The 21751-nt window shown below is 38.5% G+C and overlaps 1 long non-coding RNA gene across 2 annotated transcripts in view; it reads left to right on the top strand.

The window, feature by feature from the left end:
• Positions 1-21751, top strand: part of LOC133213267 (uncharacterized) — a 141225-nt gene that overhangs the window by 29131 nt on the left and 90343 nt on the right. For both annotated transcript variants that reach the window (XR_009725753.1, XR_009725752.1), the window contains exon 3: positions 6552-6659. This is a non-coding gene — a long non-coding RNA (uncharacterized LOC133213267). The remainder of the gene's footprint in view (positions 1-6551; positions 6660-21751) is intronic.

Genomic DNA, 21751 nt, shown 5'->3' with positions numbered 1-21751 from the left:
TTAGCAGTAGACTGTTCATGAATGTACATGTTAGAAGATTAAATTTTCTTGGCAAGCAAGGTAGCCCAGGGGTTAAAGTCATGTCTCTTGGAACATCTGCGTGCTGGTGTCCTTCAAGTTTTAGCATGCTATCTTCAGGATTATGCCACAGATTAAAGAGTTTTATTTTACCATCAAAGTTCTATAACTAGAATCTCTTGGAATAGGAAACATGATCTGTTTTGCTGACTGCTCTGGGGGATTTCTTCTTTTCATAAGTTTGAAAATTAATATTCTTTGACATTCACTTTAAATTGAGACCTGATATCCAGTAAATCAAAATAAAGATATAAATTTGATGTGCGGAAATCGATATTAGTTTAATGTTTACTATCTTCATGCAAATTGGATTTCTCTTCCTGTCTACAGAGTGACAATTTCAGAGATATTCCTGATGTGCATGTTGACATCCTACAAACTAGATCAAGATTTTGACTAATGAGTGTTTGTTTAATGCCTGTCAGTTCATACATATATGAATCTTTTATGCATTGCTAGTTTCATTTGCCTTCTATTTCACTATGTGAAACTATAGTATTTCTATTTTTATGTCAAATTTTTTCCCTGTAGTGAGAAAAAATACAGTGTATGTTGATATATCTGATATGTATTCCTTTAATTACTTCATAGCTTCTTTTCATTGTAAGCAAAATTTTAAGACTGAGATTATAATTTGTTATTTTTTTTTTTTTAAAGAAAGGATAGTCATAATCATAAGTATCTGGACTATGAATTGAAAAAGTGGCAGAAATTTCCACAAGCAAGCTGTGGAGTTCTTAGCAAGCTCTTGTACCTCTTCTCTGTAACTTCATAGGCCATTCTTCCATACTGTCTACCTTCAGTTCTACATCTGCAGCCTTACTGTCCTGCTTACAGGGAAGTGGAATCACAGGTACCAAGCCACTCAAACCAGCTCTCAACACATTCTACCCTAGAAAGGCTTGCTAGACACACAGACTGCAAGTGATATGCAGATGACTGATTCTGCTGTCAGCTCAGATCTCCATTCAGCTAAGGCTGGGCCCAAGGTAATAAACCTATTCAGATATTAAGACAGTTTAGGTGTGCCTGTGCCATGTATCTGGAATCAGAAGCTTTGGGAAGCTTGTAGATACACCTGAGCTGGCTTTGTGCATTTGTATGGCTGTGTGCCCAAGCTTTTAAACTTTCCTGGAAACAGCCACACTGAGGGCTGTGTGCAACACACACACTGGCCTTTTGAGAGTGACTGAGGTTTGGAAGCAGTATTGTACTGAGATTTTTATTACCTCTGACGTGAGATTTGCTGTACATTCTGACAGTGAATAATAATAATATAATAATACAACAAGTCCTGAATATGCAATGGACACTGTACTGTTGTAAATGCAGCTAGTATTTTAGAAAGAAGTTTTTCATACATTTGCACTACAATTAAAATTATGAAAATAATTTTAATAGAGTTCCTTGAGGGTAAACGGGTAAAACAGGATTTGCCTTGTTAATAAGGAGTAAAAAACCCAAACAAACCCAAACTAAAACCAAACACCAACAGAAAAACATGGACATCCAAAACCAAGAAAAGAAAGAACAAGCTACCACACACCATTTTCTTCTATGAGAAAGTGTGGTTGGAAATGTATTTGTTTGAAACCAAACATATATATGTCAGATCTGTGATATGCAGAGATATGAGTTTGCACAGGATGTTTTCACATATTAATATGTTCTGTGCTGGCACAGAAAAGACCATTTACTGATCCAGATCTCAGACTATTTTAGAAAATGTGCAATTAAAAAGGGTGTGTGATGGGGGGAGGAGGTAGAATTGCTGGAGTGGAATCACTCTTACTCAGGTTGCTAAACTACTTTTGAAAGGTGTACCATGGCCATCAGCTCATTAATGAAGCTAGGAGAAAGAACTATAAAGACTTCAAAAAGAGATAACTTGGTGGAGTTCCTTCCCTGTTACCATGAACTGAGAAGGAACAACTCCTTACTGTGAAGAAAGAGTAAATGTGCAGCCTTGTGAGCCCTGTGATGGAGCAATATATGAGATACAACAGTACCGTGTCATCAGTGAAGGCTTCTGAGAGCATACAGGATTGGAATTATCTGGTTTAGACTTTACTCACTATGCTATTTAGCTATTGCTGTAAGTTGTGTGCTGGTACATAGACTATGGTCGTACTTGGATATCACTGTCCTTTCCTGAGAATTGCCTATACTGTTATAAAGCATAATAAGAGGTTTGATATGATGAAATAATTTTGCTTTGGATAATGCATGCATTCTGTTATGCAGCAGTTGCTGTGAATCAAGTGGAAGTTCTTTCTAGTATTTGAGCTGGATCTTCAATGAGGGTAGGCAGCTGTTGCTGTGGAGTCAGTGGAGCTAAGCCAGTTTGAACAAGATAAGGATTTGGTTCCGTACACTAGTAGTAGACACAAGTGATTGCTGATGTATTTGAACTGTGAGAGCAATACCTGCTTACTGAAGGGGCCTATAGAAATAGGTTTTGTTGTACAAACCAAAGAGGAGAGACTCTCATTTTAGATACAAATAGCAAAAAATTAAAAATAAAAAAAAAATCTCATACTGAATATTGACAGCAGGAAATCTTTTGTTGTACAGAAATGTGGTGAAAAGCCAAACGCATCACTCAGTGGTTGATATGGACAAACTACTGGCTAAGTGGAATATTGTGAGCCAGTCTTTTAATCACAATGGTACATTAAGTGTCACTTAGGAAAATTGAAAAGTAAATACTTAGACACTCCTAGTAATTGAATGTTTCTTTTAGGGTAGGTGAATAGCCCCACCTAAAACCAGGCCCTATCACTCCATATTTCATTCACTGGATACAAGTTCTCTTGATAAAATTCTATGTGGAGCAATCTTATGGCATAAAGGCATAGAAAATGATGTAAGAGATCTTTCCTTGATTTATTTTTAAGTTAAGCAGAAACACAGGCTTGATTGAGCGTTGATATCAAGTGGGTGTGCATCATCTTCAGGCAGGTTGAGTGATATTTGTAAAGGGTGCAAGTACAAACTGGATGTGTCAATACAGCAAAGCCATGGACGCAATAGTTAGGCATGTGATGGCATGCATGAAACTCTACCTGATGATCAAAAGGGGAGAGTGCTTCTTGAAGCCAAACCAACAGGTATATCAGTATTGTGAGGACAGCTGGGAGGGTGTGAAACACTAAAAGGATGGGCACACAGAGGTTGTTATGGATGTATCCCACTGAGTCCCCAGATTTTCAAATGTGAACATAAAATGTGTCCAAGAAAGTGCAGCCTTTCCTTTCTCTCTCAAGAGGAGCTTATGTACCCATACAGTGGCTGGATACTTTAACCTGATCAATAGAGCTAGGCTAATTTGGGAAAGTTTTGGTCTTGCTGCAAACTCAGAAATGGCAATTCCTTTTTTGTGAAGCTCTTTCAAGGCCACAGATGCTAGATCCTAACACTGTTAGTATCAAGTTTTTTTCTGTATATAAGAGAGGAAGCACGGTCTTCATTAAGAATGTGTAGGTTTATCTGTGGGTTTTCTGAGAGTGCCTTTTCCTGCTGAAATTGTGATTACTGTTAGGACAGCATTTCTCTTTCTAATACCTTGGGAAAGACCATAGGAGTCAACACAGACACCAGGATTAGAAAAATAAAGTTAAATACAGTATTTGAATTTCTGTAGCTCAGCAATTGACTATTGAGGGGACTAATTTTGGATGAGGTCGACACTTGGGCTAAAAGGCACTGTGTGAGTGTATCAGTGCAGTGCAGTTTTTGTCAGGGTGGTAATGGGACAGCTTCAACAGCAGCTTGTGTCAGCTGGCATTAATGGACAGGTTCTGATGTGTAGCAGCTACTGTTAATTTTCTATTACAGATTTTCAGTACCTTTTAACTTGTTACACTTACTTTTGGCTATAATCTAAGGGCTATTAATCACAGTAACTAGTTACAAATTTTTCTTGTGTTTGCAGGAAACAAAATACAATTAAAGATATGCTAACATTTATGTTCCAATGGGCTTTTTTTTTTTTTCTAAAATACAGCTTTCTAGGCATTTTCTTTAAACCTTCTCTTGTGGATGGACAATTTCACCTTTCTTTTTCTTCCTAGCCTCTAAACGGCATTTTCTTTGCTGTGGGCAGTGCAGCAGCTATGCTCTGTTCTACTTGTCATGTCCCATTTGCTGCCACCCCAATCAAAAGCAAGTGATTTGGCACATCTCTGAGATAGCTTTTTTTAAAAAAACAATGTTCCAAGGACATAACTAGACACTGCCATTCCCTGGAACCAGCCTGCCTTTCAGAGCCCATTTGCTTTATTTTATGTGCTGCTTCCTGTTCTTTTCACATTCTCCTCTCTTTTGTCTTTTAAGCTTGAACTGTAGAGATTCTCAGGGACAGATTATAACTTTCCTCCCAGGTGAGATCAAAGAGGGTCTGTTAGAGGCCTGGTTGTCTCTTTTACACTTAAAATAAAAAATAAAAAGCAAACTTTCCACCATCTGCTAGAGCCAGCAGATGTAAATACATTGTAGTGTATGGTAGAGGATCTAAGGTAACTTTCTAAGCTGTTTTCAACACCTTCCTCTGCCCTTGATAGTTTATTTTAAAGGATCTAAATGCAGAATCTGAGTTTGTGGATTATGGCAAAGGAATCAGTGGGGTAGGCTCTTGAATTCCTCATTTCCAGCTGCTGTATTCCTGTTGAGATACCAAAGCACATAAACAAACTGAGATCTGATTCATTAAAAAACAGGCAATGCAATGTAACTTCTAAAAGGTGTTCACTGATTTTGAAAATTCCACTGTTAAATTCAGAGTAATAGGTCAGTATCTCATACATGCAAGCATTACCTGGGAAAAGTTTTATAACTGCTTTCCTGGAAGTGTTGCTCCATTTTATCTCAAAATCTAAAAATTTGCAGTGTCAAGGTCAGCTTTTACAGTCAGGAGAATGTAATGGAATCAGGGTCTACTCATTATCAGAACCTCCATACGAAATTGATCCCCTTCTACTTATCATTTTTCAGCTTTCCCACTGCCTTTTTACTTTCCTTTCATCTCAGCATTCTGGATTTGTATGATGTGTTTTGGTTCCATGTGGAATAATTGGTGTCACACACCAATACAGCTGAATTAACTGGTTTATAGTTCAAAATGGAGCAATCAGAAGCACGCAGTTAGTTGCTTGTGCTGAAATAGTCTTGTGTTACTAAACCCATAGTTGACAACTATGGCAATAGTTAAAAGAAGGGGAAAATATGGTCACTAGATATGGAAGTCACTGTAGAGTCTGTATGTTGGTTTTGTCCAGGAAAGAGGAACACGAGATGGCAAAACTCCCTTATTGTCAGCATAAGAACTTAGCATGGAGACTTGAGCTGGTGGTATGTGAACCTTCAGGAGAGAGACTGAGGAGGGGAAGAAAATCTGCAGTAAGACACGGAATTTTGCCTTCAGCTGCAGAGACTTGAACAAGTATTTGAATTTAATTTAGAAAAAAAATGCAGTTGAATAAAAGGATTGGAGAAGGTGGGAAAAGGCAGAACAGCAAGAGCTTAAGAAAGCAACAAATTCTCAAGATGGCTTGAGTTGAGGAGGGCAGAGGGGGCGGCTGAATGACTACATTTATTCCTTCCCTGTCATTAGAGGTCGTGTGTGTCATGCGTGTGTATGAAACATCATTTATCTTAGAGCCATCCTTAGATAGCAGCATTTGTATGACTTCCACAAAAGACCAAAACCAGGTTCCTGTGGACTTCATAAAATCCCAGGAATGTCTCCTTTGGAAGGGTCAAACTCTGCTGGGGAAAGACAGGATAGGATTTGGGTTTAGATTTTTTTTTGTTCAGCTGTTACTCTGTAGGAGTGCAGCAACCTAAAGGCTGTTAGTTTGGTGACTGAAATCTTGGACATGAGGGGTTCTTCCTCCAACATATGCCACTTCATCTAATAAATTTGCAGTTATTCTTAGCATCTTGCTTGGTTGTCCACTTCCAGAAGGGCAAAGCACAGAGAGGGCCAGAAGAACTTACAGAAATTCTAAGGAAAGTCTTCTAATTCTGGAGAAAATTACTATAGCAGCTGAGAAATACCACTGTGGTGGTGGTAACTGTGTGGTGTATTGTTACCTAAGAATATTGCATGGAGATCTTTGTTATGCTGGAGGCTTCGTCTAGGGTAACAGGCTTCATAGCTGAGGTTCAGTTAATACAGCAGATGATGGTAGCTGTGATATAGACTATATACTGGTATTTTTCCACATGTTACCGAAATGTTTATGACCAAACCGCACTTTATAGCTTCAAGGCTTGCAAATGTACATGATGCTTTGAAGAAGAATGTGGTGTGTGAATTCCTTCAATGTATATACTCCCTGATTTCCCCTTCAGGTATAGACTCCTGCATTTCTTCATTTGAGACTTCTTTATCATGTTGTACGCCAGACTGCATCAGTTACTTCAAAGTTTTCTTTCTTGCACTGCACTAAATTTGTTTGTTTGTTCTGCAGCCAGATGCAAAACCTTCTCCAGCTGAGGAGAGTTTAACTGAGGATCATCCTTCTGAACTTTCCATAGAGATTCTGAAATGGTGCACTGCCATACATGTGGAATAAGAGGTGAGAGAGCACAAAAGATTGTTATATGCTGGTTTTGTTTGGCATCTGGTGAAAATTGGGTATTATTTTATTCAGCATTGAGTTACTTAATTGGTGTATCCTGTCAGCCTCAAAAATGGCAAAGGTTCATACTGTGTATGGCATGACTATCAATGGTTTATAACATCAACATTGATGTGCCTCAAAGCTTCCCTGTAGAATACTTGTAGTAACTATTTAAGTACACTTCTGGGTAATCTGTTACTGAGTTGGGCAAGGATCACCATTGTATAAATGGGACAGACTGTAGAAGCCAGTTTTACTTGTCTTCTGGGTGAAGCTGGTAGAATATAGATGTGTTTTGCTCTGTTTCTGGATTTCTCTGATTTCTTAACTGTATAAGGGTAGTAGGATTACCCTGTGTATATCTGAGAACAGAATTTGGATTCCATAACTTTTTAGACATACCTCTAGATTGATCCTCTTGATATTAGTTTGTGGGATTGCTTTTATTTTATGCAGTACTCTTCACATTAGGTTGCCATGTGGCTGGTTATTAGTGAGATGATGGTTCATGGAGCATATCTCCTAAGGGGAGCCTCGGATTTCTAAGTGGGTAGTCTCACAATAGCAAAAAGAAACCAACTATTGCCTTTGTGTCCTGCTGTCCACTTAGCTGAATATAATTGTTCAAGCACAGAAAGGCTTTTCAGCACAGTTTCCCTGAGTTTGGGGTGCTGCAGTGTGACTAGTCTTGTTACTACATCAGCTTCTGTAGCCAGTACCAAACATGAGAGTGGTGCAGCCACTATTGCTATATCCCTTTGGTCTCAGACCATGAGACCAGATACTCAGCTACAGTTGGACTGACTGGAAAGTAGGGTTTGGCACAAGTCCAGGCTGAAATGGGTTGTTCATGCTGTCCTGCAAAAACGTGTCATTGCAGCATCCATTTCTGGTAACATGAAAAATTATACAAAATGTTGGCTGTTCTAGTTCAGATAAGTCTGTATGAGAATGTGAGTAAAGGAAAGGCACTTATCAAAAGAAGCTCTGTATGAAAGGAAGTGTAATTTCAGTTGCCATTGATACTCATTACTAAACTAGTGATAAACTCATCTGCTTAGGAAATAAATGTCAATGTACTTTTGTAATTTAAATGAGAACTTGTAATATGGAAAATATGCTTCCTGTTCAGATCCTTGAAGGTTTGCTTTGAAATGGGAGTCCCCTGTGATGTCTATTTCATTTTCTTTCATTGTTAAAGTGTTGTGTCACTGATGACATCTCTGCTGAATGCTCCCCAATTATAACATTGAACATCTGCACAGGGACATTATACCTTCCCAGGGGAATTATGGGAAACAAGCACATTGTTAAACAAAAGAGTAACTAAAATTATTTGCAGGAAATTTAGTCGCTTTGTTGGCTGCCAAAGGTTATGGCTTACTAACAAAACATTTTTGCCTTTTACAGCTAGATCAAACATTAAGGGAAAGAAAGCTTTTATAATAAATGCAAGGGAAAAGTTATGATTTGCACTGTACTTATAAAAACAACTTCCATGGGTTAAGTGGGTGTTTGGTGGCAAATTGCTGTAAAATATGTTTATAATATCCTTACTACCACCATATAGGGCAACATTTAATTCATTCTTTCTGTGCAGAAAATTAAAATCTACTAAAATGCCCAGGATTCCATAAGATAATATATAGATGTAAATGTCATGTATTCAGTCTGAAGCTAAAGCATATTATCTTGGTGCCAATGTTCTGGATATTTAACAATTCACTTGATGTTTTAATTCCAATTATGGCTTTTGTGGTCAGACACTGAAATGATTAGGCACAAAATTCCCATGCAAGTTGGTGGGAATCTCATGTGTGCAAGTTTTGCAGGCTTGGGGCCATAACCACATGCAGGCTATTTCCGGTACAGCTTTTGCCAGAATCCTTTGCGTTCAGACCTTTGCAAGGAGGAGACTGAGGACGCAAGTGGTACCTCTTCGTCTCCCACTGCTTTTTGGTGTTGAGGTAAAAGCGTGGAGGGAAGACAAGTGTATAGTCCAGTCAGTCCATGCTGCAGGGACCTTTGAATATTCTGAAAGACCTGCAGTCATGGCAGGTTTTTGTCTGTCAGGCAATGTCTGTCCTCAGCCCACCCCTTCTTCACTGTTTGTCACTTGAGTTTCAGACACTTCTCCCAGTCTTCTTTCTGCTCGATCACTTTCTTCTGGTTTTCTTTCTTTCCTTCTAGTTTATTCTCTATAAATTGACAACATTAGAAAACCTTGATCATCTGACTTGCTGCATACTACATCACACAGTGATACAGACTTAGATTATGTATGTGATTTCATAAACTGTTATGTCTATTTGGACTTAAGACTGGAAGAACAGGAACTGATGACCACTGCCTAAGGCAGTGGGATCAATTCTTGCTTGGTCAATTAGGGGCTGCCTTATTAAACCTGACTTATATGTATCTGCAGTGGAAGCTCGATACTTTCAAGAATTGGTCTCCATTCACATTTTTTCTTCGTCTTTGTGTGTTGGATTAATCAATAGCTTGCTCCCACCCTAGCAGTATTTCAATTGTTGAATTAGTCTGATTATTTTCTTTCAGTGAATACTGAAATGATCTACAAGTATTATCCAAAATACTACAATTTAAAGTCTTACTGCAATGTTCAGGACTGCGGCTGAGAAGCATTGTTCTTTAATTCTTGACAATTAATTTTTGAGGGATAGAGCTGTTAAAATGGGTGGGCGGCATTCTGTCACGCAGGAACTGTTCTATTTTTTTCAAAATGGATAAATATTGAATGTCTTTTGGTTTTATCTGAATATATGTCTGCAGTTCCTGCTCCCTTCCTGCCCCAAAATAAATAGACCTGTTGTTGAAATAAGAGAAAGTATGTTTCTATATCTTCAAAATAGAACTAAAAATACCTGCTTGACCTGTGGGTTTTAAGGCAGCTCACAGTTGTGGTTAACACTAGCCCCCCTGCTGAGATCAAAGTCTGGCCCCATCCAGCTTGAAACACTGCTGTCAGTACCTTGTTGTTAGGCAGAAAGTAAGAGAGTGTTCCCCTCTGCTGTGGAAAAGCAATGTTTATTTGATCTTGGGCCTCTTCTGAATAATTTTGCTAAATCTAATTGCTCTTGATGTTTAGCCCAGTACATCATGGGCTTTTTCAGAAGTAGTTCTTTATGCAATGGGTGAAGCATCAGAATACAGTAAGGACCACTTCAAATATCTCTCATCAAGGCAAAGAACTCTAGATAGATTACAGCAGATCAATCTGTACAAACCCTGCATAAACACTGAAGCTCTTTTAAGTTAAAATGTGCTTAAAAAACCCTTATGTTATGAAAGGTGAGTAACTAGTAAGAGAGTTATGTAAAAAGAGATAGAGAGGTATGGTTAATTCACTCATTCCTGTCAGTTTATGATGAAACAAAACATACGATTAAAACTTGTATTTATTACCATACTTTAACATTTTATGTTCCCAAAATGTAAGCTTCCTGTATGTCAAATGCCAACCCTCTTGCTAAAAGTGAGGCATGGTTCTAACATGAATGATGCTACTGCTGCTGCATATTGCTTGTTTGAAACCAAAACACTTTTACTGATAATTATTGTGAAGGACTTTGCAATGGGCTGTGACATTTGGTTGCTGTTCACACTTCTGGCATGCAAACGATTTGCAAATTTTGCTGCTCATACGTAAGAATTTTCAGGGTGAAACCATAAACGAGAACAACAACAAAGTAGAAATTTCCTTTGAAAGCAGAAAATGTAAGTGAGCTTTGCTGATGTAATATCATACTGAATGATAGTACACTGGGTGTTAAGCAAGGATGATTTGTACTGCCTCCCTTAACTGTGAGACTGGGAAATGAGGGTCCTCTTGCAAAGTTCATTGCTAGTTTGATAGATGACATAATCTCTGTATTAAAAATCTCTCTTCTTGACACTTCAGACACCTCTGACCTGTGTATGTGTGTGCATGCTTGCATCAAGGATGATGTTCCTATGAGTCAGTCTAAATGCACGAGGGTGCTTTAGGCATATGCAGCACAGACTGGTGGGTACCAGATTGTCTTCCTTGGGCAAGAGGAGACCAGCTGCTCAAGCACCATTTGTTTCCTCCTTTCTATTACTTTTGCTGTAGCCAAGGAAGCTGTTAAGTTAGGTGTATAGAGTTGACAGTGTCTGGGGAAGAGAGTGATTAGGAGATCATCTGCAGTTGTCAGACCCATTTTTTAATAACTGTAGAAGAACACCATTAGTAAGGGCTTTTGGTTCCACCTCACACCTTCTCCCTTGCTGAGACAGAATCAGGCCCATCCCCTTCCTTTGTTTTTTTCTTTCCAATAAAGTGTTGGATGGCAATAGCCAAGAGTACGGAAGAAAGAGTGGGGCTGCTTTGAGGTCAACTTCAGTTTTCTCTCCATTCACCTACACAAAGGCATTTAAACACACTTGGCCCTTGAGCCTTCTTGCTTAACTTTCCCAAAACTCTACTTCTCACCCCTGGCTTTAATTTTCTCCGTGTTCTTTCATTTTCCTTCACAGAGCAGCCTCTTATTACCTCTTTCTCCAGCCCAAACTGGTTAGGTTGCTGACTAGCCTTCCCATTTTTCCTACTTTCCTAAAGACATTCCTACAGTAACTATGTGTTGCTTCATTTAATAATGTGGTGTTCTTTACCTCTGGACCACAGAATTCTGTTTTGTTTGCTTAATCTGATCTGCTTTGCTTTGCAGATCAGTCTTGGTCTGTATATGGTTGGCTGTGCCTAGGGAGAGTCAGTTACACAGAGCTGAATGGGATGCTGGGCCGCATGGACCTTAATCTGAGCCAATATAGATGCTTGGATTTTATGTGGTGTTGAGAGGCTGTGGCAGAAGTAGATCTATTGCTGTTTTGTGACCTAAGGGAAAAGAAAACTCTTTACTGCACTAAGCCTGTCTACTTAATGAGTAAAGGAATTCAGATCAATAAAAGAAAATAGCAGCAGATCTAGAGGAATTCCCTAGGGCCAGATGCATTATCTCACAGTCTTCGTACAGTATTTTGCTTCTGTGCAGTTCAGGAAGAGCTTTTCCACTGGTGCTAGACATTGAACCAGGTTAAGTTTTGGGTTGGTTTTTTTTTTTCAAAGGCTAATTTTAGCTTGGGGGATAGGAATTCTTCCACTCCTTCCACAGGCACTGGTGGAAAACAGGCTGCTCTCAGCCATGGATCAGAGCAGGAGCTTCTCAGGCTGAAGTTTGCTATTCTTCCGCTCTGCTCAGTGCACAAGCTCTGGACTTACCCACTGTACAGGACTGAGTTTTGTTCTGAGAGGATGAAGTGATCCCTCCTGGTACACACTTGTGAATTTCACCTTCCTTTTTCATTTGATGGGAGACTTATAAAGACAGAGCTCCTCTAGTCATTATCCTCAGCATTTATTTCAACATTAGATAGAATTTGTGATTAAAATCATGGCTCTGATATATTAAACCAAAGTCGGGGGGGGGGGGATTTCTCTTAAGTGTTATGAGTTGCTTTATTTCTAGGTTTTTTCAAAGCTCCTCCCAAAAAACCTTTTAGTTTAAGGACTTTAAATTCAAAACATTTATTAATAATGTAAAGGGCTGCCTGTCACTCAAAAGCTATAAAGAAACTCTGAAATCAAAGTGAAATAGTTTTTCATCAAAGCATAAAAACCCTGTAACTTTGGTACCAGCTTTGGTGGTGCTTTGATTTGCTGGTAAGCCCACTTAAAAAAAACCCAAAACATACCATAGTCCTCAACACACAATCACAAGCTATCTCAGCTGATCACTACTAATCTGGATGGAATAAAGTACTAAATTGTAAAATTTCTGGATTCTATTTCTTGTTGTTGATTTTTTGATTTTCAGGTAGCGATTATGTCCGGGTTTTTGAAAAGTTCTCAATTTGTAGTGCTTTAAAATTTGAGGTATCTGGGGAGAAACATCTTCACTCACTGCAATCCTGCAGTTTCTACAGAGTTTTTAAAGCCTGAACATTCTGCTGGTTTTGAAACTGATGCTTTTGAAAAATACCACATTTGATCCACATGTAAAATGGGTGTTGTGGCCAAAGAGCAGTAAAACATATCTAGCTTTATATTTACTGAGTTGTTTGAGCATCTTTGAGCAAGGGGAGTACTGAAGTGTCCAGCATAATTCAGCCTTGTTAGTATACTTACTGGTCAACTGCCTTCCCCTGAGAGCCATTAAGATCCTTACTGAGGGTAGTTGTTAGTATCACATTACAAGAAAACAATGTTAAGGCAATCTCAAAAACAAAGGTGACTAGCAAAATGTTTTCTCTTGGTGAAAATGAGCATCACATTACATTTCACTACTATTTGTTTGCTTTGGAAAGGGGGGCTACGGATTTTCGCCTTGTCCTTAGGGCAGCAATTTGCTCACCTTACACTTTCTAGTACTGAATACATTTGTTCAGATTACTGTTTTCATCTGATCTGCTCTGTTGTTTATATAGAGGTTGCTTTTCAGTAAAATCCAATATAATTATTGACACAACTTGCTCTGCTCTCTAGATTATATCAAACTGGCTGGAACACACAGTAGAAAATGGTTTCTCTTTGTTGCTTTAGGTCACTAAAACTCCTATTGAAGTCAGTTAAGCCAATAGATGTTCCAAAGGGATGTCTTGCTGTACTTCCAGAACCTCCACACACAGTATTTGGAAACAGATCTAAATGTACCTGGCTTCAGGCTTCTCAGCAAAATGAATGTAATTCTGTTTTGTGGCAGTGGCAAATTATGTTGTAGGGGCAGACAGAAGGGAGGTGTGGGAGCAGTCAGGCAATGAAGCTGCAAAATGTGGGTAGAGGTCTGAGGGAGCTGGAGTGTGCAGGTGATCCCCAAGAATAAGTTAAGAGATCAAGAAACCAGGGTATACCTTAGAGTGTGTTTTGTATATGGACAAAGAAGCCATGATCAAATCCACGTGCCTTGGTTCTGGACTGGATTTGAAACTACTTTCCCATCCAATAAAACTTTCTTCTTTTTCTCAATACATATCATGTAAGCCTCAGTTATCTCCATTTCTCTTCACATTTTAAAACTCTGATTACCTCAGTGGCCAAATATCTGGCCAATCCCTAGAGTAGACCTAGTTTCTAGTTTCTAGATGTACAAGAATGGATCATGACTACCTTGATTTTGAGAGGACCATTTCTGATCTCTAAACTTTATTTTGACTTATGTAATGCTCTTGTTCATATTTAATAGAGATTATCTTTTTAATAATAAAAATGCATCACAACTATATACATTGTAAGAGATCACTGGGAGTTTAACTAAATTAAAATGCTGTGATACTTCACATACAGTTCTATTGAAGGTAATGACATAAAACCTCTGTAAGAACTGCTGAAATGTTCGTTCTTTTGGTCCAGCAACAGTGAAAACTCCTGACTGGCACTTCTAATTTGTGCCTGTGACCTGGATCATTGAAACTTTATCTGCAAGAAGAGTGGAAATCTTCAAAATGAGTTTCCAGCACCAGCTTCCTGTTTACATTGTTCAGGGGTAGTTACAGATTGTTAACATGTAGTTGTTGTTTATGGTTAATGGTACAATTGAGGCATCTCTGTGCAGTTCTCAGCCATTTAAAACTGTCATAAAATAACCCAAATAACAGGGTGATCAAAGCAGTATCACTGACTCTGCATGATAGTGTGACTGCAGCATTTGCAACCATTACTGCAGAGCACTTTAAATATATTTGGAATAGCACAAAAGAGATGTTCAGGTTACAAAAACTATAGTTCAGACCAGGGTAGAATAATAAAATAAATATCCAGCTCAATTTGTTCTCCTTGAATATTGCCAAAAACTGTCTTTCAATGCCTTGTATAATATGCCTAATTTGCAGTAAACAGGTTCCCAGCATTTATTTGAGAATTAGGATTCATTGAAGCAGCACAAATCAAGCATACAAACACGGAGATTCCAGAATAATTAGAAAGTCTTTGTTGTTTTGATGTTTTTTTCTCCTTCCAGTTGGGTACTTAAGGCAGGTGACTTCTGCTTTCTTTGTGAGGGCTGTGATACATATGCTTTGCTGGGTCTGGATGATTTCAGAAAGTAGTGTTTTATTTTTCATGAAAAGCTTTTAGTTGTCATTGCACAGAGTGTTGCATAAGTCAATGATAAATCAAACTAATAGATTTTAAAAACGAAGCGTTAGAAGGTTTTGTAGTTTAAAAGAAATCACAACAAAGCATGAGTGCTGACTTTTTATCACCTCTCCTTTGAGACCCAGTTTATTTCATCATTGATGTGAAGCATGTAGAACAAAACAAGATGACCTGTTTTCATCCTTGGTATAATTCCACTAAAGTAAAAAGCCTTATGCCAGGAATGCATTGGTCCCTATGTAAAAAAGGTCCTCACTCTTCCCAAGAGAAGACTGAAACTGGGTTCTGTTTTCATCAACACCCTTTATCTCACATCAAGGGTAGCTGATTGAACACAAGGAATTCCTAATACAAGTCACTTGTCGTTCAAGATCTTCTGGTTGGGGATACAGTGTTTTTGGCTTTCTTTGGCAAAGTGAAATTACCTTGTTTATCAGGGGCCAGGGACTGAATGTGAAGCTGGCAAGTAACTTGCATGTGTTCAATTTCTGTAGGTGGCGAATAATACTAGAGTGATTTTGAGGTTTGAGTATAAATAAATCATAATTATGGTGTTTTCCTCTAAATATATTTGCAGTATTGGGATGAATTTTCCATGCTTCATTCAGGGAGCACTCCAAACTTGACTGGAATAGCATACCAGCAATAACAGAAAGGATTACACAGCTTTTAGATTTTAGTTATCATTTAACTGCGGGATTTTTTATTAACATGTACTCGACAACAGCATTCACCACATATATCTCTCAATAGATAGTTATTTTCTACCATGTGCTTGACACTAAAGTGATGGTTATTAAAATGCTTCCTTGCTAGCTTCCGTATATGTAACTATTTTATAGCTACTTCACATTACAGCACAGTTTGCTCCTCAAAGTAGGTGCACTTCTTGTAGTTTTCTGTGGATCTTATAACAAAAATTCTTTGAATGTAACTTTACAGGTAGACTTTTACTTTAGTTTCTAGGATTGGCAGTGGAAATGGCAATACAAGAGAAGCAAGAGGCAGGAAATGCCTAACATGGTTGCAGTCATTTGCCTGGCCATTTTTCTGTCATTTTCATTTCTTGGTACAGTGAGAACCCTTCCAAAACCCTCTGAAACAATCTGCCACTGCTGCTTGCTTGACACTGCCAGAGTCTGAAAGGGACATTGGCTAAAGTTAGCGGGTAAGGAAAGCTTTCAAGATGTTCACTATTATAATTTATTTTGAGTTCAGCAGTTTAGGGGGCAGATAAGTTGTCTAAATCCACTTGGGGTGGTAAATCCTCTAAATTTGTAATAGATGTGAATAATTTTTGTTTTCCTTGAGAACAGCATTTGAAAGTGCAGATGTGAGGATCGTTATCTTAATGACACCACAAAAGTCTGGGCAGTCACAAAGGCTTTCTCACATAGTCAAACTGTCCTGGGAGAATCTAATTTGCTGTTGAGGTATAATACCAAACAAATGCTTTTCATTAAGGAGCTGCATGAAACAGTATCAGTCTAACAAGAGGACTAGGCCTTTGAAATGTAAACAAAGTAGCTCTCAAGGTAACATCCATTGCCTTTAATTGAATCTGCCTTGAAACCAGCCGTTTCCTTGGCAGAAGAAAACAAACTTTTACTGGCACAGTGCTTCACCCCTCCAGCTTTTACCTTACCACATTTGGTATCAGGGGAGGTTGCAAGAAAATGAATACTTTTTCTGAAGTGCTACAAAACCTTATACTGCTATCACAATGTTTGCATTTAGCTCAGTGGTGGCAAGATGTTAATATGGGGTCTGAGTTGCAGCAGTCTTCTGTTTGAATGTGGGCCGTGGGTCTTTGCTCTGTCACCTACTCAGTGGAAGCTGAACACATCTTGGCCTTGCACAGCATTTGCTGGGAAAGAAGTCCAAAATGTTGGCATGCTGCTTTACTTAGAAAAATCATGATTTTTATATCCCATGCATGTACCTCCAGTAAAGCCTTTGAGGTTATTCAAGTGAGGAAGACATTGCAGAACTGGTGTGGTTTTTCCTGCTTTGCGACAGTCTGAGTTGAGGTTTGACTATCAGCAGGTATTCAATCCCTGATACAGGACCCTACATTTATGAGGATTTTTCTGTACAATCACAGCTATATAGGTATAAAAAGAGCCAAGCACAAGCACATATACAAATTTAATTTATAAGAAAGTCTGTGTTTTATGACACAGAAGTACAGACACTAAAAAGAAGGAATGAATTCCGTGTCATTCCAAAGTCATGGTTACCCCCACTGTAATGTATATTTTGTGTTCCTTTCTTCCCTGTATTGGTGCCAAAGGATACAATGGTTGATCTGTTAGAGTAGACAGAATTAAGAACAAACACTCAAGCTCAACCAACTGAACAAATGAAAAGAGGTCTGTGAGCTGCCATATATGTAGACCAGAAGAATAAGGTATCCAACATTAAATAAAGCATATGCAAACTTCAAATAACATAAATGCAAAAAGATATGATTCAAGCACTGTGTGTATATATTTATTTTTGTATATGCACAACTATTTGTGCAAATGTAATTGTGTTGGTATTTGCATACAGTAGAACCATGAATTGAAAATGCATCTATTGAAATGAAAATGAAATTAGATGACTTAGCTATAGGAAAAGAAAAAACAACTTTGTGGACCTGGAGATATGGTTGATGGTTTTTGAAATATTGTCTGTGTTGACATTGTTGCACGTATGGAAAGAGAATTTTATCAAGTCTGGTTCTCCTAATGATAGTTCAAGTCATAAGACTTAATTCTCACTGCAAGTCGTCAAGATAGTCCACTGCACAGTGCTGCTGTTTCAGAGCTTGGAAACTGCAGCAAGGAACAACAAATACATTTGCTATAGACATTAATAACCTGCAGTTATAAACCATCAGTCTCTTAAATTCTGCAATGAGCAACTGTCATCCATTAACACATGGCTCATTAGCTGCTTGTAATTTAAAGTGGAATGTAAGAGAATGTATACATTTCCACAGTGCAGTCTGCATGCACACTGTCCCATTTTGAGTGGGATGTATTATGGAAAATGTGAAGACAACTCATCACTGGGAAGTGCGTGTTTGCAGTCATCAGGAAGAAATGTTCAGCTAAGTGGAAGTGGACTAGTATTAGTATAGACTTTCACTACATAGTCTTGTAAACTTATTTGTCAGTCCTGCACTTTTAATGAGGAGCAACACCCTAAGAACTCCTGGGGTTGGGGTTTTCTTTTGTTTGTAGATAGTGTTATTTTCTGGTTTGTCGGGGTAAAACTTGGTTTAATGTTTTGAGAATAATCACTAAAGTCAGTGAAGAGCCTCTGGAAGTGCATTAAATCAAGTTTAAACCTGCAGTGAGGATATTCTGAGAATGTAACTTCCAAGTTCAGTCTCAGCAACTGGAACCTTTTTGTTGGGATTTTCATTCAGTGTGCAGTAAATGCAGCTTCAGCCTCGTGAAGAATGTGTTTCAACTGATTTTTGTTTTATGGGTGTCAGTTAAGAATACCATGTGTTTTGATGTCAGAAGCTGCTGCTTTTTACTTTTTGGCCTTGTGGTTAGCAGCTTGTCAAACTGAGGGGTGGTTTTCTCTGTTTGAGCTATGTCTAATGTTTATGGAAGGTTTTACACCTGGACCATGAAAGCTCCTAAGAAATGTGGATCTGATTTCAACTGCAACATCCTCAGGATTTCTCTTTGATTCTTAGGCTCCTGTGCAGGAAATAGAAGGGCACATGCCAAACCTGATGATGAATTCAAAATGCAAAATACCTAGAACTAAACCCAAATCTTCATACAAAGTTTTTCCTAGCATGTTCTTTCTGCTCACTGAGATGGCTTACACCCTATATGGGTATGAATCTGTTTTTGCATTCCTTTATGCAAAATCTTGGTACCAATTTGCTTTTTTTCCTGTAGCCTTGTACTAAAACCAAGAGCTATCCTGAACAGAGTGCAAAAAAAACCATTTATGAAATGTCATTTAAAGCTGAAACTTGAATTCAAAGTGAAGGAAAAAGCTTGCTGTGTCTGTCTCGTATTTGTATGCCTAGAGACTTCCTTGGGCTGTTGCCTGTGTTCTGATGGGCTTCTTTCTTTGTCTGGTAATTTAAACAGTGAAAGTCCACAGAAAATAGCAGGTTCTTAGAGGAAGTTAAAGAAAATTACAGAACATCCACAGCACTATGGAAAACACAGCACAGGCACATCTGCCTACCTGGGAGAGCAAAAGCAGACAGAACCTGGACTCTGCTGAGAGCTTGTGTATCTTTGAGGGTAAACTGAACTGCTGCTGGTCAAGTCTTTTCTATATGACCACTTTAGACTGAGCTCTGATGAAGACTGATCTGCCTAATTTGTAAGATATTTACATAATGTGTATTTCAGTCTCATGCTTGAACTGCATGTTGACTACCTGCTTACTGGACAGGGAGGCAACACAGCATAACTTACACTGCATGTATATATGCTCATCTATTTGCAGGCCATTATATGGGGTACTAGTATTGCCACAATCAAAAACACAATCTTTCAGTAAAACCTCATAATGTAGCAACCCTATGTACCTTCAAATGTTGGGTAAATTTTGGATTAGTATTCCTGGAACTGACGTGTGGAGCTCCAGTTATGAACCAGAATACCTCTATGGTATGCTCTGCATAAGTGCTGGGGGAAGGAGAAGATGATCAAAGGAGATGATGATCAAGGATCTTATTTCTTTGCCTTATTTAGTTCTTGTTGCTACATAAATAATGCAAATATAAGTGCAGTCACAGGGATCCCAGTCTTCCCTCAGCTATGAATATATTCCAATAGATTTAGCCAATTATAACAAAGAGACAAAAATGACAGAAGTCTCTATTTATTGTAGTGGAGCTTCTACAACACTTTAACAGCACCAATAAACCTTAATTCTTCTTTGAAAGGTTTATTGTATGAATACCAGGCTTTGGACCATTCTGGGACCTGAATTAAAACCATCCGTTGGGCAGTAGCATTGCTGGGTAGGAATGGGAAGGTGGGCAGCTTGAAAAGAAAGAACAAAGTCATCATTCCAGTGGCTTTAATTTGTTAAAGATCTTGTTAGGGCTATAAAACTTTACCAGGTACTGCAGTCTCTTAGTTTAAGGAGGGAGGTCTGGTCTGGTCATTTCATACCAAGCCGCTGTTCAACTTCCCAGCCTTGAGGTTTATAAGCTGTCATGTATTGAGCTGTTCCTGAACCATGACTTTATTTGAATACTTTGAGAGGTTGAGATTGTCTTTCCTCTCCTTCCTGCCTTAGATTATTAGTACCTACTTGAACCTGAAGCAATTCCACCAAATATGTAACAGGATTTTGTATATTCTTTTGGAAGAGAGAAAGGGTTTTGTTTTCTCTCTCTTCCATGCAATAGCTCAAAAGAACAAAGCAGTCAGGTAGCATACCATTTTTTTGCTGCTTCTAAACACCATCTCCTTCTAATAATATGGTTAATATCTCTAGCATTCATCAAAGGATTATTTAAAAGAAACAGAGCCTGTAGGTGTGATACTAATTACATATGTGAAGATGGATGTTGTGCCAGGGCTAAGTGTCTGGCTTACTGGTGATGAATGTAAGAGGGTAAGGCAAAGGCAAGGCCACACCAGGAAAAATTCTGGTTTGCATCTTAAATTGCTTTGGCAATTACACTCCCAAAGTCCACAAACAGACATTTATCATATTCTTATCCTGACATGTAGGGCCTGAATTATAGGTAGTTCCAGTAAATGAAGAGACTATCATTTCAGCAAGCTTTGGATAATGCCTAAAAGCACAATTCACTGCAGGGACAGGTACAACTCTGATTCAAATGTGATCTAATTCATAAAAATACATACATTTGCACAAGGACTAGTGCAGAGAAAGAGGGTGACAGGGCTTGCTCCCTAGCAATTTACTTTTCCTGCATAAACTTTCCAATTAAATGTCTTGGAAAGAGCATTCTCCCAAGAGCAACATCCACAGCTGTTCACGGTCTGAGCAGAGCAGGTCTGGGGTTTGACTCCTTTTGTGGCCTGGGTAGAGAGACCTGCAGTAAGTATGAAAATCCATCAAGTGTCTTTCAGCCGTAATGGGTATCATTCAGCCTTGCTAATGGAAGAGCTTGAAAGATACTTCTTACTCCTGACCAAAAAAAAAGCTTTTTTGAATTTCTAGGAACTCTTTCAAGTTTCCTGAACTTAGTTCACAACCAGTTAGAGCAAATAGAAAGATAAATCTCAGGAAATTTATGGGGGGGGGAAGGCAACTTCAGAGAAGCTGGCATCAGACCTTTGGAGGGCAGTGAATGGATGAGTGTTCCTGAATTCATGCCTTCTGTGACTATTAGCTTCAGAATTTGGAGAACAAGTGAGTTTGACCCATTGTTTAGTAAATCTTGCACTGAGATTGGATTAGATACGTTAAACTGCTATTCTGGTTCCCTTATCACCTGTGTGTAAAGAATTTGACAGTCTGTATTTTAAAGTATTATGAATAGGATTTTTAAATTACACTTGTGCTTGAATGAACTAAATGCTTCCACATGACAAATTGATATGAATGGTTTTAATAAACAGAAAATGAGAAGTAGGTTCATCTGTCCCTCGGGGCTTAGCTGGTTCCATTCATTCTTCTTATTAAAACTTGTCTGTATGGCACTGTTGTTCACAGTGATTGATTACCTGCCTTAGCCCGTAAGCTTGGGTGGGTTTCTCCTGTGCTATCATTTCATAAGGCAGTGAGATCCCAGGCTTGAAGAAGTATCTCCACTAATGAGGAAGATTAATAGATACTCTGTGGACCAAAACTTGCCTTGACTACAATAAACGTTCTCAAAGGAGACTGAACAGCAACAGATGAGTCAGACCTGCTGCATCTTAGACTGTATTTTCTCAGTATAAATGCTTCTAGCTAACTCATC

This window comes from Neopsephotus bourkii, unplaced genomic scaffold, assembly GCF_033783945.1.
Source record: "Neopsephotus bourkii isolate Nb327-2 ecotype Australia unplaced genomic scaffold, CSIRO-AGI_Nbou_v1 NB_795, whole genome shotgun sequence".
In the NCBI taxonomy this organism is placed as follows: Eukaryota; Metazoa; Chordata; class Aves; order Psittaciformes; family Psittacidae; genus Neopsephotus; species Neopsephotus bourkii.
The sequence above is the reverse complement of the archived record's forward strand: the minus strand, read 5'-3'. Positions and strand labels throughout refer to the sequence as shown.